Source organism: Panthera tigris, chromosome C2 (genome assembly GCF_018350195.1).
Source record: "Panthera tigris isolate Pti1 chromosome C2, P.tigris_Pti1_mat1.1, whole genome shotgun sequence".
NCBI classification, from domain to species: domain Eukaryota; kingdom Metazoa; phylum Chordata; class Mammalia; order Carnivora; family Felidae; genus Panthera; species Panthera tigris.
In genome coordinates, this window is record NC_056668.1 from 105390833 (window position 1) to 105405076 (window position 14244).

General features: G+C 36.0%; 1 pseudogene; it reads left to right on the plus strand.

Moving 5' to 3' along the window:
- Positions 1 to 8984: 8984 nt before the first annotated feature.
- On the plus strand, positions 8985 to 9682 carry LOC107180024 (annotated as a pseudogene).
- Positions 9683 to 14244: the final 4562 nt, after the last annotated feature.

A 14244-nucleotide genomic window follows, 5' to 3' on the forward strand; every position in this document is an offset into this window, starting at 1 on the left:
CAACCCAGAGAAAGTCAAAAGATGTACTCTCTTTATAGTCCCCCCAATAAGCATTGGTTATGTTCACTCCTAGGTGCAGAGGAGATAAAAAACAAACAAACAAACAAACAAACAAACAACCCTGCAACTCTCTTCCTCTATCAACCCAGTAACGCCTTTGCCTTTGTTTGTAAGTTGTTATGTTCTGGCCACCCACTAGCTAGACAAAGGGTACCTATGTGGCATTAAGATATGAAATAAAACTGGGGAAAAGGAAACTTATTGGGAAAATGTCAGTAACACTGGTGTTGGGGCCAGCCCGTCACCTCTGGCAGTTGCACAGCTGCTGCCTACCCTTAACACCATGATACTGGGGAAGGGAGTACAGGGTATATTCAGGAATCTTCCAACAACAACAACAAAAAAGCTTTGAATCATTAACATAAGATATCTTCTGTTTCCTCTCATGGTTCATTCTCTATTAGATTTCATTTCTAAAAAAATTTTTTTAACATTTATTTATTTTTGAGACAGAGAGAGAGAGAGAGAGAGAGCATGAACAGGGGAGGGTCAGAGAAAGAGGGACACACAGAATCTGAAACAGGCTCCAGGCTCTGAGCTGTCAGCACAGAGCCCGACGCGGGGCTCGAACCCAAGGACTGTGGGATCATGACCTGAGCCGGTCGGACGCTTAACCAACTGAGCCACCCCGGCGCCCCAAGAATTCTTATTTATAAGGAACTATGAGCTGACTGTGGGTAGGCACAGGGATTTATTTTGTTTACAAAGTGCAATTGTTATTTTATTTGATTCTCAAAGAGACATAATTTTTGGTAATAAATAATACCCCCATTTTTCAAATACAGTATCTGATACTCTCAAAGTTTAAGAGGACCCAAAAGAGGCAGAGTTGGAATATGAAGCAACTTTGTCATTGCACGTCAAATTCTGTATATTTCTCACTGTAACAGGTGTCTCCTAAGCTTTTGAATCTGATAACTACATGGCTGTTTAAGCTTTTTCATATGCTTATCAAATTTATATAAAATTTTGATCTTTTAAACAGAGATGGGGTAGGGAGGATGTTAGAAGATATTAATTTCTTTTTCTTAAAAGCAGAGTATTTTGCTATATTAATGAAGTGCAGCATATAAAACTATAACATTTAAAGAAACCCAGTATGGGTTAGTCTGCATTTTCTAGAATTTCATACAAATGGTATACTCTTTCATGTCTGATGTCTTTCACTCAACATGTTTTTGTAATAGCTCCTTGTTGTTGGGTAGATCTATTGTTCCTTTTATTATTGGTAGAATTCTGTTACATGAATATCCACAATTTGTTTATCCATTCACCTGCTGATAGACATTTGGGTTGTTTCTAATTTCTGACTTAAAAAAAAGTTTTTTTAAATGTTTACTTATTTTTGATAGACAGAGAGACAGATTGCGAGCAGGGGAGGAGGCAGGGAGAGAGAGGGAGACACAGAATCTGAAGGAGGCTCCAGGCTCTGAGCTCTCAGCACAGAGCAGGAAGCAGGCCTGGAACTCACGAACCACAAGATCATGACCTGAGCTGAAGTCGTACACTTAACTGACAGCCACCCAGGCACCCCTCCAGGTTCTGGCTTTTGAGAATAAAGTTACTATAACATTTATGTAACGTCTTTGTGTATTTCCCTTCTCTTGGGTACATATGTAATATTGGAATGGCTGGATTATACGGTAAGTTTGTATTTCTCTGATGACTAATGATATTGAGCATTTTTAGTGCTCTATTAACCATTCACTTCTTTTTTAAATTGTGTCTCAAGTCTTTTGATCATTATTTAATTAGGTTGTCTGTATTCTTCTCACTGAGTTTCAAAAACTTTATATCTGTTCTGGATATATCCTTTGTCAATATGTATTGCCAGTATTTTCTCCCATTCTGTGACTTGCCTTTTCTTTAACACATTTTTTTGATGTTTATTTACTTTTAGAAAGAACGAGCCAGTGGGGGAGGGGATGATAGAGGGGGCCTGAAGATCCAAAGCGGGCTCAGTGCTGATAGCAGGGAGCCCAGTTTGGGGCTTGAACTCATGAACTGTGAGACCATGACCTGAGCTGAGGCAGACGATCAACCAACCGAGTCACCCAGGCGCCCCACTCTGCCTTTTTGTTCTTTATGGTGTCTTTCAAAGAGCAAAACTTTTTAATTAAAAAAAAGTCCAATTTATTATTTTTAAAATTTTGTGTTTTTGTGTCTATCAAAAAAATATTTGCCTACCTCAAGGCTGCAAACATTTTCTTCTAGCTCTGTAATACATTTCAAGCTAATTTTTATGTATTGTGTGAAATAAGTGTCATTACTTATTTTCCCCATAAGGATATTCAGTTTTTTCAGCATTATTTATTAAAAAGACTTTCCTTTTCCCACTGTATTGTTTGGTAGTTTTGTTGAAAATTAATTGGCCATATATGTGAAAGTTAATTTCTAGTCTCTCTAGTCTGTTCCATTTATCTATATAGGTTTATCTTTACACAGTCTTAATTACTGTAATTTTATAGTGAATCTCAAAATTAGGGAGTGTAAATCATCTTTGTTCTTTTAATATTTTAAAAGTTTATTTATTTATTTTGAAAGAGAGAGACAGAGAGAGAGCACTGGAGGGGCAGAGAAAGAGGGAGAAAGAGAGAATCCCAAGCAGGCTCCACACTGTCAGAGCAGAGCCCGATGTAGGGCTCAAACCCACAAACTGTGAGATCATGACCTGAGCTGAAATCAAGAGTCAGACACTTAACTGGCTGAGCCACCCAGGTGCCCGCCCCTAAAACTGATTCTTAGTAGAAACTTTGTTCCTAACACTTTAAGTTGAATTTTAGCATTAGGATGCAAAGCATAATATATAATGAAATTCACTTTCAGGAATAAGTTGAAATACAAATGATTAATAAAATTAGACCCTCTCCAAATATTAACTTGTTAGGTACAGCACTTAAAAAAAAAAAAAAAAAACAATGATCAATTACTTAAATCAACTTTAAAAATAGTTTTTGTGGAGGCACCTGGGTGGCTCAATTGGTTAAGCATCTGACTCTTGATGACTGTTGATACTGGCTCAGGTTATGATCTCACAGTTCGAGAGACTGAGCCCCTGTAGGGCTCTGTGCTGAGCATGGAGCCTGCTTGGGATTCCCTCTCTCCCTCTCCCTCTGTTCTCCCTCTCCCTCTCCCTCCCCCCTGACCCTACTTGCATACACTCTTTCCCTCTAAAATAAAAAAAAATAAATAAAAAAAATAAATAAAAGAGTTTGGGGGAACTGGTCAAGTTGTAAACATGTTATTTATCACCAAGAGATACTGTTATGTTAAATTTTTATTTCTTCTGATTTTAGAGTAAAAAATTGAGCCACATTCCTATTACTTTATAAAGGAGTTGCCACATAAGAAGATAATGGTTTAAATGACTAAATATTGATGGCAGGTTTTTTTTTTTCTTTAGTTTAAGAATGTAGCCTGGAAAATGTATTCAGGCATAACTGATGAAAGAAAATCAGAAAGGAGAATAAGGGATGACAGATTAATAGAAAGGGCAAATTTCCAGGGACTTATAAAGAAACAAGAACCAAGGGTGAGTACATATGTTTAAGAATCTGAACTATTTGGAGAAATTCTACCTGTTCAGGGAAAAGAACTGGGGCATCTACATCCAAATCAAATGAATGAATAATCTCTTACTCCTCAAACTATCATTTAAGAAGCAATATATATATACACATCCTAAACTGAATTCTGATGTCTGTAATTATAATCTCCTTTCTGTTTGTTCCACCATTTTGTCAACACTTGCTTCTCATTACAGTCTTTCTCTTCAAATAAATGCAAATAAGATTCTTGTCTTTTAATCAAGAAAAGCCCTAAATGGCACATTATTACATTATTAAAGTATAGGTAATAATAAATCTATATTACTAAACTCTCTCTGTTTCTGTATGTTCCAATACAGTTGGTCAAGCTGCACATAATGAAATACATATGATTCTTATTTGGTTTAAATTATTGCTAAATTTGGACAGGTTTAAAATCTTCACAATGTTATGATAATTATATGATAGTAAGTCAGAGCTATGAATTATATGCACAGCTTTGTATTTTTTTTTCAATTAAAATATTCTGGTGAGATAGCCTAATGATTTGGTGTTCTAAATTGTATTGTAAGAAAAATATTTAAGTTGAAAATCTCACATGAGTAACAATCGTAACCTTTATAAAAATGGAGAGAAGTTTCCACATTTTAACTGGTTTCCAGTACATTATGATTTCAATAAAGCATATCATACCTAATTCCCACATTCGCCACATTGAGCATAAATGCAGCCATTAAAATAAGATGAAAAGCAGAGGATAGACAAAGCAATAAAGAAATCAACAAATGGGAAATGTGACATATATTTTAGCCCATTCCTCTGTGACTTTGACAGAAATCCGCTACAGGAACAAAGTAATATTAATGCTAAACATTCAGGGCTGCCTGGGTGGCTCAGTTGGTTAGTCAGTCATCTGACTCTTGATCTCGGCTCAGGTTATGTCTCACAGTTTGTGGGATTGAGTCCTGCGTCCAGATCTGTGCTGATGGTGTGGAGCATGCTTGGGATTCTCTCTCTTCCTCTCTCTTTCTAGCCCTCCTCTGCTCATAGCCTCTCTCTCTCAAAATAAATAAACTTAAAAAATATTAACCATTCATTTGCTTTTAATAGTGTTTTTTCATGACAAGCACAATGTTTTAAGTTATAAAGTTGCAAAATAATAGGCAAGTCCAGCTCTATTTATAGGTGAAGTGACTATTAAAATTAGCACGCCAAGTTCTAGCTTCACAACTATATTATCTTAGTCAAGCCTTCCCATTACATTTCTATCTTCTCTTCCAAATTAAGATATGATACCTATTAAAATACAAATATGATCTCTGGATGGAAGAAACACTTTAGGAGAGACAAGTTTATTGTTCTATAGAAGAGAACAGTGCCCTGCAGGGCTGATAAATTTGGAGAAAGGAAAAATCCAGGAGATGAGGAATTGATGGGAAGATCATGATTGTTTGGGAGCTAAACCTTGGGAATAAGGTAAGACAGGAGGTCCTGAAGATGGGTGCAAAGGTTGCAGGACAAGAAAGTGAGATGGTGACAGAACATTTATAATAGTTCTGAGCTTCACATGCAAATCTTCCAATTACAGCCCAGCATGGAAGGACAGGGGCTCTAGGACAGATCTCTAACCACAGGAATATGATTTTTGAGTTATCTATTCCTTATACATTTTAATTCTTATGGATCCATACCAACTACCAATGTGTGATGAGTGTTCCAAAGATCTCTGATCTTTGGGAGAGGGGAGATGGCAGTGTTAGTGACAATCATTGTGTAGTATCTCAAGATATAGGAAGAAAAATCTATAACGGGTCCATACAAGTAAGGAAATTTATAAACCTCTTAAGGTATATTTGCCAGTCTGTAGCATCTGTAACTGGAATAGCCAGGGCATATTTCTTATGTTGGATATAAGTAAACTTTAAGTAAAATGCTTAAGAATAAAATTCGAACTCATGAACACTAAGATTGAGTAAAAATATAAACTTTATATGCATAAACACTTCCAGGCCTACTGAAACTCATTTAATAATCACAAAACTGATACTGTGTTAAGACTAAATAACAATATTAGAGCTAAAAATGAACCTTGAAAATGAAACCATTACAAATCCACAATTAATTTAAAACATTTCAAGAAGAGTTTTTACGGGCTGACTCAGGGCTTGATCCTGGCAGCCAGATGGATGTAGGAGGTCAATAATCCAGAAACAATGAGACAGTGATTAGTCAGTAAAACAAATCCCTGGAAGCAATTACTGTTCAACACGTCAGAAAGCCATTTGACCAAAATAATCAGAATATGGATTGCGAAGTTTCAGTGTCTCCCTGCTATCCCCTTTCTAAAACTCTTCTTTAGTAAACATATTATAAAGCCAGTTACTACTTCAAACAACAATTACTCACTGCTAAAAGTCTTTGTTCAAAAATGATGACTGAAGAAAGGTCCCTCTACACAAGCCAAGTTTACATGTTCCTACATTCTTTATGTCTATCCAGTCAGACATACTGCAAAGGTGTAAGCTCTAAGAAAATCTCATCTGGTCCAAAAGATTATCAATCATCCTTAAGTTTTTCTACAAAACAGCAATGGGACAAACATGCATGAGTCAAGGAACCAAATGTTATGCTTGGTCTACAAATACGGCATTTGGATCACACTAAGCATTCACAAGGAATCTAGTAGGTACCTGTTGAATGGTCTGCTGAGCTCAGGCCACTGTTGCTATAGAATGTGGTATTCCTGTATTAGGGAAGGAAGCTCCTTAAAGATTTTTTTCTTCTCTCTTTTTAAATTTGGGAAAATGTCACAGACTTGTTTATTGCCCTCAAGAATTTCTAGGTAGTACTTAAAAGCTACTTCCCATTGTCCTTGAAAATACTAAATGAAAGGACATATCCTTGAAGCTCCTTCGTAGGAGCAGGATTACACTTCCATTTCTACTCCTGCCCATCATTCAATAAAGTGATCACTTCCTCAATCCTGAAACTTTCTTCATTTGGCTTTAATGACACCATATACTCCTCGTTGGGCACAATTCTTCATTTTCCTACACTGGCCCCTCTAACTGTTAGGGTGCCCCAATGTTCAGATTGGACCCCTTCCTTTTTTCTATCTTGATTTTTTCTCTAGATGACCCATCTACATGCTAATGACCTTCAAATCTTTAGGTCTAGTCTTGACATCTTTACCAAACTCCAAACCTTGATTTTTCTCTCTTATCCCCTAAATTGAAACTATCACTTTTCATTGGCTTCCTATCACATTTAAAATAAAATTCAAACTCCATACGCTTACTTAAAAATCCTACATAATCTGGCTCCTACTAAGTTTTTCAATCAAATTCTAACCCTTGCCCTAGCTGCACATGGCCTTCTTTGTGGTTCTTAAGCATTCAAAACTTGCTTCCCCCTTAGGATATTTATGGAAGCTGTTCCTTCCCCCTAGAATGCTCTTTTTGTACCAAGTCCCTTTTTGTTCAGATTTAATTTAAATGCCAGCTGCTCAGGGAGGCCTTTCCAGAGCACTCAGTCAAAAGCACTCACTAGTCACTCTCTAGCACATCAAGAGAGACTAGAGAAATGAGTTAATTGTGAGGTTATTATGGGAATTTAGGCACAAGATGATGACTATCCTGATCAGGTGGGAACTGAGAGCCAAGTTTTAAACACAATGACTTTGACATGCTTGTATGTTAAAAAAAAAAAGTCATCTCCAAGTCTGGAGTTCAGAAGAGAAAGTCTGGGATATAAATTTGGAAGTAATAAGCATACACAAAGCATTTACTCCAGTCGAAAGTGACAAATTCACCTAAGAAGTTATAGAGAGAAAAGAAGTGAATTCCAGTGAATGCCAATACTTGCAGATTGGGTAGGAAGAAGAGAAAGGGCTAGCCAGGACTGGCAGGAAAATTAGTATTATGTCATATAAAGTGAAAAGGAATTTCAAGAAGGCTAGTATGGTGAGTTGTGCTGAATGCTGCTACAAGGTTAAATATGATGAGAAAAACTCCACTAGATTTGGCAAATTAGAAAGTATTGGTGATTTTGAAAAAAAAGGAGTTATAAGAAAGTAATGTGGTAAATCACAATTGGAAAAGATGATGGTTAAATAAAAACTCCTATTTCCTAGACAATGGAGGATAAGATTATTTAAATGAGACTTCTGCTGAGCACAACAAATAATACAGGACAGAATATTAAAAAAAATCAAATTACATATATTGTTGAGATCATATGAGGTATGGAATCCACAAAGACCAAAAATGAAGTGAACAGTTCTAGCAGTCCTCTAACTCATAAGGAAATTGAATCATTTGCAAAAAACTTTTCTATAAACACTAGGTTCATAGAGTTGTACAGCAAAATTCTACCAAACTTTCAAGAACAAGATAATTGTGTTCCTAACTCATTTCCTTACTTTCTAACTCATTCATTCTCTTCCTAACTTCCCAACTCAAACTGACTTCCTAACTCATTTTATTAGGCTAGCACAAATCTACTTTCAAAACTAGTCAAGAACAGTACTAAAAGGGAAGAATTATAGAAATAAATCATGAATGCAGATACAAAAAGGGTAAAAAAGTAAACACACACACACACACACACACACAGTACACAAACATATACATACCCACGTATAACTCATATACAAACAAATGAAATCCAGGAGTGTAAAAAAAGATAATACATCATAATTAAGTTGAAGTAACTCTAGGACCACAGGTTTGGTTCAGCATTAGGAGATATGTTAGTGTAATTCATAAAATTGTCTGATTAAAGGAGAAAAACTAAACTAAAAAACTAAAGTCTTCAACAAAATTCAACATTTATTTGAGATTAGAAACAAACTTAGGGAAGGAAGGAAACATCTCTAACCTGAAAAAGGGATGTACTCCTCCTTCCCCAAAACTAAACCAAATTGAAAATGGTAAGGCAAATATCATACTGAATGGTACAATGTTAAAAAGTAATCTTTATGCCCACAAACAGGGTAATTATGCTAGCTAGCTATCATCATTTCTATTAGGTACTGGTGGTCCTAATCAGTGCCATAACATTAAAGAAAGGAAACAAATGACATAACAATTAGGAAGAAACATAAAGGTGACTATTAATAGATAAAATGTAGAGAAAACCCAAAAGTATCTATAGATAATTTATTGGTTATATACAAAACCAATATTTAAGAGTCCGCTGCATTTGTGTACATCAGCCATGAGCAGAAAATATAATTTAAAACAAGATACCATTTTAGTGGCATAAAAATATAAAGTACCTCAGCATAAATCTAACAAGTGATACGCTAGTCCATTAGGGAGAATATCGTGAAAGTTTAGAAGACCTAAGTAAGCATGCAGAGTTATACACTGCATAACTGCGTAAGATAAGAAGATACAGCGCACGCCTGGCCTGGCTCCTGGGAGTGTGTGGAAGGCACTGCCTGGAAGGCCGAAGCGTGGAGGCTTCCGGACAGCGTGGTCTGTGTGCGGTCTCTGAGTTTTTGAGTTTCCCGTTTTCCAGGTAAAATATGGCTAAAAGCCTACGGAGTAAATGGAAAAGGAAGATGTGTGCTGAAAAGAGGAAAAAAAAAAGAATGACCCAAAGGAACTCATCAGACTTAAAAGTATTCTTAAAATAGATAGTGGTATTTTAATGACAGATGTTCCAGAGATATCAACTGTGGTGGTACCCAAATATTGTCAAAACTCAATGCATGGTGCCAGATGAAAAAGATAACATGAAAAGGGAGACTGATATTAACAGAAACCAAAAGAGTCTTCTAGACCAGCATGGACAGTAGTGCCCCATATGGATGAACCGGAGACGAAGGAAAAGGACAAGGCTGAAGGCAAAGTGAGAAAAATGGAAGGGGAAGTGCAAAACAAAGGCAGCAAAGGCAATGAAGGGTTTGGCCTGTTAGACTCTTAAAACCTGGAAAAATCCTACATGGGACAGGTCTTTGATTACAATGTATACATGGATTTCAACTTCCACCAAATGAAAACTTTGTTTCCAGAATTAATTTGGCCTCTTTCTTCAATTCAAACCCAACTTAACTCCTAAAATTTGTTTTGGGAGCTTGATAAAATATTTTCTTTTCTTTTAATATCTTCTTTGATAAATGAAAGTTACACTGATATTTTAATTGGATGGTGTCCAATGTGCAGGGATTCTCAGACATCAAAGCTCTATCAAGTGTTATTTGGTTGTAATTGCTTGGTCTTAGTAAGATAAAAAAAGATATACTGACACATTCGAGCTAATTCAGGTTTAAGGAAAACTTTTACACAATTTAAAATATAATGTCAGTGGATCTTATAAGCACCACTTGTTTGGAGTTTTGATTTTGTTTAATTCAGAATAAAAGATTTTTTGTCTAGATCTTGAAAAAAAAAAGATAAGAAGATACAATATCATAAAGATACCATTTCTTACCAAATCTATAGATTCAACGTAATTTCAGTAAAAATCCCAGCATAACAATGGATCAGTCTATTCACTTATCTATTTAGTAAATCTCAAAAAATTCATTCTTAAATGTATATGGAAAAGCAAAGCTTAAACATAACCAAAATGTTCATATAGAGAAAAATGAGGTGGGTGACTTATCTTACCAGATATCAAGACTTATTATACGGCTAGTAATACATACACTATTAGTGTAGGGATAATTAAGTTGACTAAGCAGGACATACAGCAGGACAGAGAGGCCAGAAATATTCTACACATATTGAGAAGCCTGGTTGATGAAGGCGCTGGCATTGCAGCTCAATAAAAAGAGACAGTTTTCAATAAATGATGTTGGAATAAACAGTTCCCCAAACGAAAAAAAATTAGACCCCTACAGTGCACCATATACAAAAATCAATTCCTGGTGGATTAAAGCTCTGTGAAAGGCAAAATTTTTACAAGACAATGTAGGAGAATATGCTTATGATCTTGAATTAGGGAAGAATTTATAAAACAGGACCAAAAAAAGTATAAGACATAAAAGGATTGATAAATTCATATACATAAAACGTTAAAGACCTACTGAGAAGGTATCTATAATAACACATTAGATGACAAAAAAAATTGAAAATGCTAAAACCAGTAGAAAAATACAATAAAAACTTGAATAGGAATGCCACAGATGAAGAAATACCAATGACCAATACATACGTTAGAAGAAACTCAACTTCATTAATAATCTTGGAAATGCCCATTCAAACCAAGATCAGATATCATTTTACAGTCAGCACATTGTGGCAATAACACCACACACTGGCAAAAGTGAAGAAGTGTGGAAATGCCAAGTATAGCAAGGATGTAAAGCAACCAGAAATGCCATACAATACTTTTGTGAGTAAAGACTGGCACTGACCACTTTGGAAACAATTGGGCACCATTTGGTAGAACTGAAGATGTGTCTCCCTTATATCTCAGCGATTCTACTAGACATATAGGCCCTAGAAAAACTCTTGTATATGTGCACCGGAAGAGAGAAACTATGTATATTTCAGCAATGTTTATGACTGCAAAAAATCTGAAACAATCCAAATGTCTGTCAATAGGAGAATGAATAAATTTGGGTATATTCAGAAAACAGAATAGTTCCTAACAGTTAAAATGAATTAACTACATCTATAAGGATTATGATATAAGTATACCATAATGTTGAACAGAAAAAGAAAGCAAGTGATAAAAAAAAAAAATGACACACTATTTTTTTCATTTATAAAAGGTTAAAAAGTATCGAAACATAAGTGTTATATTATTGGGGATATACACAAATACAGTGAAACACACAGAGCGTCACGAGAGTAACAGGCACAAAATTCAGGATATGTTAGATAAGACTGGAGAACACTGCAAGAAAGGGTTTCACTGTTCCATATCGCAAGTTGGGAGATGTGTGCAGGTGTCTGTATTACTGCTATTTTTATACCTTTCTTTTTTATTTAAAATCTTTATTTATTTTTGAGAGAGAGAGACAGACAGTGAGAGACAGAGTGTGAGCAGGGGAGGAATAGAGAGAGAGAGGGAGACACAGAATCCAAAGCAGGTTCCAGGGTCTGAGCTGTCAGAACACAGCCTGATGTTGGGCTCGAACTCACAGACGGTGAGTTCATGACCTGAGCCAAAGTCGGACACTCAACTGACTGAGCCACCCAGGCGCCCCAGAAATATAGTCTTCTTAACCTATTATGAAAATTAAGTCAGTGTGGTGTACAGGTGAGAACAGGGTGACCAAATGAACATGAGGTGAGTGTTACCTCACACATGATGCTTGTGCCTAGAAAAAGTTAGAGTTAAAAATCAGGTACAATGGTGTCACCACAGTTACTTACTCCAAGAAGCCTTCCTAGATCCTTTTAGTAATAATATCTTCTATGCTACATGGACTCTAGGAAAAGAGTCTAACCCAACCTTTGCTAAAAGCATCCGCAGGCACTGACAGCAATTAAAGATGACCCCGACCAGCTTCTTCCTAGCCTGTGGTGTACAGTCAATGAGGAAAGATTGATCTTTTTTCAGTTAAATGTCACTGATCCATAGTGGGGGAAAAAAAAGATAAACATTATAAGTGAGCAAACCATATGTTTACAGATATGGAAAAGTGAATATATCTGGAGAGAAATGTAAAATATTCCACTTATATGTATTTTAAAAGAAGAGGGAAACAACATGACATTTAACTATAACAAACATAACAGACCTCAGATATATATATTGTGGCCAGCTGAGGAAGAAAAATGGGAGTTAGGGGAGAAATAGATACAAAGACAGTGGGAACAAATGTGACATAAAGAGACTCACACAAAAGGCATGAGAAACAAAAAGAAAAGGATGAGAAAGACAAGAAAAACAAATCAGATGGGGAGAGATAGGGAAGATCTTATGCTCTGTGACAGGGTATCAGAGAGTCCCCATGGGACAGTAGTGTCAGGGGACCCAACACTCCCCACCCCCCTCCTGCTTTCTCTCTTCTCATCCCTATTTTGGCACTCTCCTTTGTTGAAGATGGGGATAGCCTAGTTATAGCCTTGAGGTTGGCTACAGCTCTCAGAAACAAACAGCAAACTTTATTTGAAGCAAAGAATATTTAAAAAAGAAGAAACCAAAGAAAACAAAATAAAAAACAAGAAACAAACCAACACAAAAATCCTAATGACTCAGATTAAAAATTGATTAAAAGAATTCTTATAAAAAGGTTTTGCTTAAAATTTGGAAACTAGCATTCTTGAAATCCTTACCCTGCTCCCTCTTCTTTCTGAATAGAGAACAATCCTAATCCTGCTACAAAGCAAGAACTGTCACATTTTATTTCATATGCAAGAAAAGCCATTAGTCTTATCAAGCAACATTACTCTTTTGTGGACTTTCAAGGTCTGCTACTACAGCAAGATGCTTTATTTAGAACAGACATTCTTAGTATTACCTGTAAAAATCTGCTCTGTATGTAAATCTCTAGCCCTAACAAATTTCTGGAGGGTTTTTCTTTGTTAAGGAAGGGTTTGTAAATCTGCATGATAAAGCCTCTTTCTTACACCAGTCACTTGATTTCAGCCATACTAAACTTCATTCAGTTCTCAATTACTTGAGGAGCCCAGTTCTTTTCTCAAGGTTTCACAAATGCGGTGCTCTCTACCTAGAACAATCCTATCCTTTCCCACTTTCATCTAGAGAACTCTTTTTTGTTCCTTAACGTGTAACCCTTAACCTCTTAGAATTTACCTTCTCCAGAAATCTTCCCTTGACCTGTAAGTCTGATGCTGACCCTTCTATGAACTTCTATAGCACACAATACTTTTCAAGTTCTTTCCTCATGCTGGAATGTCTATCATCTAGTCTTCACAAAGTGAATTATATACTTCTACAAAATTCCGTTCAAATGCCACACCCTATGAAGACTTCCCAAATCCCTACTGATTAGAGTTAATTGTTTCTTGAACCCCCAGCATGGCATTTATTTTATTCTCCTTATATTATACGTTTAAACATTCCTCCCCTGCTAGCTGATATACTACAAAAAAGCCCAGAGATACATACTCCCATAGTAATTAGCACACAGGAGGAATTCATTAAGTACAAGCTCACTGAGTTAATGGACTAGATGGAATTAATCCTAGGATAGAAGCTGACCTGAGAGCTACTGCACTACTTCTACCAACAGAGGGCTAATCTAGGAATGATAACTCCTAGATGGTAGGTGCTTCCAACTGGTTGAAAAGACCACGGATTATAAGCAATGTGAATCTTGTAAGACAAAAGACTGCTTCATAAAAAAGTGCTGCTGTAGCTATATAAAGTCATAAATAAAACAGTATATTATAAAAAATTTCTGGCAGTGATCTGGTAATAGATTTTGACTGAATTGATTACTCACTGACAGTACTCAACATAGTCCTGCAAATTCATCAACTATGTAATGAACAGCTATTAAGTATATTGATTTTCTGATTTCCATTGATAGCTAACAGGCCAAAGCTACACATCAATATTTGTGTTAGTAATACCCATGAGCTAACAATTTTGACAAATGAAAACCTCAAAAGTCTAAACAGCCCAAATTAATGGAAATTTGAAGGCCAAACCTCAGAATTTAAATGAAATACGTAACAAATGAATCTAATAAACGTAATAACTCAGT